Source organism: Manihot esculenta, chromosome 1 (genome assembly GCF_001659605.2).
Source record: "Manihot esculenta cultivar AM560-2 chromosome 1, M.esculenta_v8, whole genome shotgun sequence".
NCBI lineage: Eukaryota > Viridiplantae > Streptophyta > Magnoliopsida > Malpighiales > Euphorbiaceae > Manihot > Manihot esculenta.
Genome location: NC_035161.2, coordinates 23,887,375 through 23,892,278, shown reverse-complemented (window position 1 = coordinate 23,892,278; position 4,904 = coordinate 23,887,375). Strand labels below are relative to the sequence as shown.

Here is a 4,904-nt window from a genome sequence, read left to right as displayed (position 1 = left end):
CTTCTCGTCGAGTCAAACAGGTTAGTAGCTTATCATTCCTTTCGAATTAAACGAAGTACACGGATCCCGGGAAGGAAATCAGAGATTTTAATTTTTTCGTTGTGTGTTTGGGTTGCAGTAAATCTCTAAATTTCCTAACAGGCAAGACATTCTTCGAAGGAGTTACCGTACACCGTGAAGTCGTCCATGAAGACTTCAATGATTTTCTCCACATAATCAGAAAATATGCTCATCATACAGCCTTGGAAGGTTGCAGGTGCATTGCATAGTCCGAATGGTAATCTTCTAAATGCGAAGGTACCAAAAGGACAAGTGAAGGTGGTCTTCTCTTGGTCTTCCAAGGCCACTGGAATTATATAAAATCCTGAATAACCATCCAGACAGCAATACTGTGACTTACATGCAAGCCTTTCTAACATCTGATCTATGAAAGGTAAAGGGAAGTGATCTTTTCTTGTTGCTGCATTGAGCTTCCTATAGTCCATGCATACTCTCCACCCATTCTGAACACGAGTTGGAACAAGCTCTCCCTCAGTGTTTGGAAAAATGGTGATCCCAGTTTTCTTCGGGGCTACATGCACAAGACTTACCCATTTGCTATCAGAGATTGGGTAAATTATTCCTGTGTCTAGAAGCTTGACAATCTTTTTTTCACCACTTCCATCATAGGGGAGTTTAGCCTTCTTTGAGCATCTCGGACAGGTTTGCAATCTTCTTCCATGTGTATCCTGTGCATGCATATGGAAGGTGAGATGCCTTTTATGTCCTCTATGATCCACCCTATGGCTCCCTTGTGTTTCTTTAGTACATTTAGGAGGCTTTCTTCTTCATATTGGCTTAATTGATTTGACACTATTACTGTAAGTGTCTTTTCAGCCCCAAGTACATGTATTTCAAGTGTCCAGGAAGAGGCTTTAAAGTTGCACCCGAAATTTTCTGATCTGCAATCTAATGTCTGGGCAAACAAATTTATGTCTTATCTTGCTGTTTGGCCAAACGGCTTTCTGCTTGTGTCACCTACTTAACTTGCTTGGGCAAACAAGTGTCTGCCCGCTTTTCCCTTGCTGTTTGCTTGGTCGAACAGCAGCCTGCCTGTGCTAGATGTTTGGATGAACTGGACTCTGCCCTCTCCTGCTGTTTGGGCAAACAGTAATCTCCCCTTTGCTCCTCTGCTGCTTGATCTATCAAATGGCATTCTTTCTAGGCTATCTGCTCAAGTGGTTTGGGCAACCTGCCTTCTGTTTGCTGGAGTTTTTTGGACAGACCACAGTCTGTCTGCGTTGGGTGCTGGACTTGTTTAGGCAAATAGAAACTTGCCTGTTCTTTCTCTATTGTCTGCTTGGGCAAACAACAGTCTGTTTGCTGTATGCAGCAGATTGCTTGTCCTATTTGGCTCTCTTTGGTTTCCTTCACCTTCTTGGCTAGCCTTGTAACGACCCCAAAATGGACCGTCACCGGCGCTAGGATTCAGGTCGGCTTAAGGCCGCCAGAACCCGTAGCAAGCCTGCTAAACTCTCTGTGTACCTGTAAATCTCATACATGATCATACATTTTCTGTGAAAATAAAAACTCTTTTCTCTATATCAAGGCTTAACATGTGCATGCACCATCTCTGTCCTCTGTACTCTGTACCCTTGACTAGAGCTTGCTCTAGATGGGTTATTTCATACCTGTTATAGCCTGGTTTTTTCACATACTCTATAAACACATATACACATACATTACAAATCACTAAGGCAAGCACAATTCTAACTGAATATACAACTGATACATCTCTTTATATTTACATGTCCACTCTAAGCTATTACAAATCTCATTTTCCTCTTTCTGAACTCTTCTGGACTTTCCCTTTGTATACTGTACACTGAATCCTGCAAAACTGGGATTAAGGGAGTGGGATGAGCTCTATAGCCCAGTGAGTAGAATTATAAAATCAGTCATAAAATATGATCTCATGGAATGCGTCATATCACAGACAAGCCACATCAAGAGTAAACCTGTCACCACATAGCCTCAGTAACTTCCGTGCCAGGGCGTAGAATCGAGCACCTGGTCTTCCTGTCATATATGTATATGTGTATAACACTGCTGTACTTACCATTGCCAGGGCGTAGTCAAAGGCTCCTGGACTTTGCTATACCAGCCAGGGCGTAGTCAAAGGCTCCTGGTCTTACTCAGAGACTATTGGATCATTCAGCATTTACTCACACCAACAAGTAACAACCAACATCTGTCAAAATCTATGACTCAGCTAGCTGGCCAACTCAGCTTCGGCTGCCCAATCACATGCAAGACCATGCAACGTTCGGGGGCCGAACTTGAACTTCGGAAGCCGAATATTGGGCACTTTCGGCGGCCGAACTTACCTTCGGCGGCCGAACTTACCTTCGGCGGCCGAACTTGGCTAAAGTCTCCATGAACTATTTTCTCTTCAAAACTCAAAACTATAAAACTTTAAAACCTTAAAACACATCATAACACTTAGAAAACATAAATCCTACCCTTTTATAGAATCCCAACACCCTGAATTCCACCAGACGACAGGAATTCCGGCGCCGGATTCTAGCCGGGTATTACAAGCCTCCCTGCAAAAATCATCATTTAGCATATCATCTTGATTCATTCCAAAAATTTATTGGCTCAAACAATCAATGATATCTAAACCATAAACAGGGGACATGTCATTGGGGGTATTTTTATGGCATCATAAACATTAAATTTTATTACTTCCCCTTCAAATTCCATGGTCAATGTGCCATCATGCACATCTATCTTAGTCCTGGCTGTGCTAAAAAAGGGTCGTCTAAGTAAGATGTCTGAGGTAGTGTTGCTATTGTCTTCCTCCATATTAATCAAATAGAAGTCTACTGGAAAGACAAGTTGGTCCACTTAAACTAGAACATCTTCTAGAACGCCTTTGGGTATACCACAGATTTGTCAGCCAATTGTATGACCACTCTAGTGTCGTTAAGTGTACATGCATTCAAAGAGTTATAAATAGAAAGAGACATAACATTAATTGATGCACCTAGGTCACATATGGCCTTCTTGATGCCCATATTGCCAATTTTGTAAGAGACAGCAAACATCCCTCTATCTTTGCACTTGGCTAGGAGTTTCCTCTTTATGACAGCTGTCACAACCTCTCCCACACTTACTTTTTCCTTCTCAGTAAGCTTTCTTCGGTTTGTGCACAACTCTTTCAAGAACTTTGCATACCTTGGTATTTTCTTCACAGCATCTAACAAAGGTATGTTAATCTCCACTTTCCTAAAGGTTTTAAGGATCTTTTTTTCTTCTTTTTCTTTTTGCGATTTTTCAAACCTTTTTGGAAAAGGAGATGGAATCTTGAAGCTTGCCTGTTGGTCTGCATTCTGCTGGTGCATTGGTTTTATTTGTCCAGTCTACTTGGACAAACAGCTTCTGTCTTGCTGTGTATGATGTCTGCTTGTTTGCCCGGTTATTTGGGCAAACAGATCTCCTGGCTCGCTTTTTGGCAGTTTTTCTTCATCAATGTGTCTTTGCAATTGTGAACCTTTATCATAAGCCCTATCATTATGAAGCTCTCTCCCACTTCTCAATATGATTGCACTTGCATTTTGCTTGGGATTAGCCTCGGTTTGGGAAGGTAACTTCCCTTGAGATTCAAGCTTGCTTACGGAGGTGGCTATTTGACCTATTTGCTATTGGAGACTTTGCACAGTATTTGTCAATGACTTCATCATCTCCTCAAGGTGTATGTTGGACTTTTGAGGTGCTGCTTGAGCTGGATTTCTTTGATAATTTTGGTAGTTGTTAGCCCTAGCATAGCTGAAGTTTGAATGGTCTCTCCAACCTGGGTTATAGGTGTTAGAGTATGGATCATGTCTTGGTTGTCCATTGAATCCTCCAATTGCATTTACTTGTTGGTCATTCTCTTGAAGTGTAAGACATTGATCAGTTGGGTGCCCCACATGTGCACATATCCCACATGGCCTAATTTGCTGAAGTTGTTGAGCTTGTTGGGCTTGACCTATAATAAGACTTCTCACTGCAGAGGTTAGTTCAGAAATTTAAGAAGTGAGAGAGGATGTACTAACCTCATTAACTCTCCTTGGCAGTTGTCTTTCATCTCCATATTGTCTAGATGCGGCTGTAAGTGTTCAAATCAACTCTCTAATTGCTTGAGGCATTCTATCCTCAATTGAACCTCCACATGCTACATCAATGAATTTTCTTTCGGATGGTAGCAAACCTCCATAGAAGTATTCTATGAGTGATTTATCTGAGATGTCATGTTGTGGGCAGCTGGTGCACAATCTCTTGAATCTTTTCCAATACTCATACAAGTCTTCAGTCTCTTTTTGCTTAAGGCCAGTAATCTCTCTCCTTATGCCTATGGCTTTAGAAGTTGGAAAATATTTGTTCAGAAAAGCTCTTACCATACCATTCCAAGAAGTGATTGATCGGGGTGGTAGGTAGAATAGCCAATCTTTGGCATAATCATCAAGTGACAATAGGAAGCTCTCAATTTCATATGTTCTTCAAATATGCCTTGCGACCTCATGGTAGAACATACTATGTGAAATTCCTTCAAGTGTTTATGGGGGTCTTCATTCTCCAAACCTCTGAATTTAGGTAGGAGGTGTATCAAACCTGTTCTTAACTCAAATGGGGCTGTTAAGGGCGGATAGGTGATGCAAAGAGGTGTTTGATCGCCTATAGGTGCTGCTAACTCTCTTAGTGTTCTTTCTCTTTGAATTGGTGCCCTTATTGCTTGATTTTCTGGTTCAATCTCACCAAAGACAACAGGTTCAGCTGGTCTCCAGATAGGTGCAGCAGGTGGCATATTGAATTCAGCCATCTCAGCGGCTGTTTGGGCAAACTCAGCAGAGTTGTGCTCTGTTTCAGCAGGGTGTCATTCT

At 41.8% G+C, this 4,904-nt stretch overlaps 1 non-coding gene across 1 annotated transcript; it reads left to right on the top strand.

Annotated features, from left to right (window-relative positions):
- Positions 1-4,269: 4,269 nt before the first annotated feature.
- On the top strand, positions 4,270-4,377 carry LOC122721873. Its single transcript, XR_006348654.1, has one exon. It is a non-coding gene; the product is annotated as a small nucleolar RNA R71 (small nucleolar RNA).
- Positions 4,378-4,904: the final 527 nt, after the last annotated feature.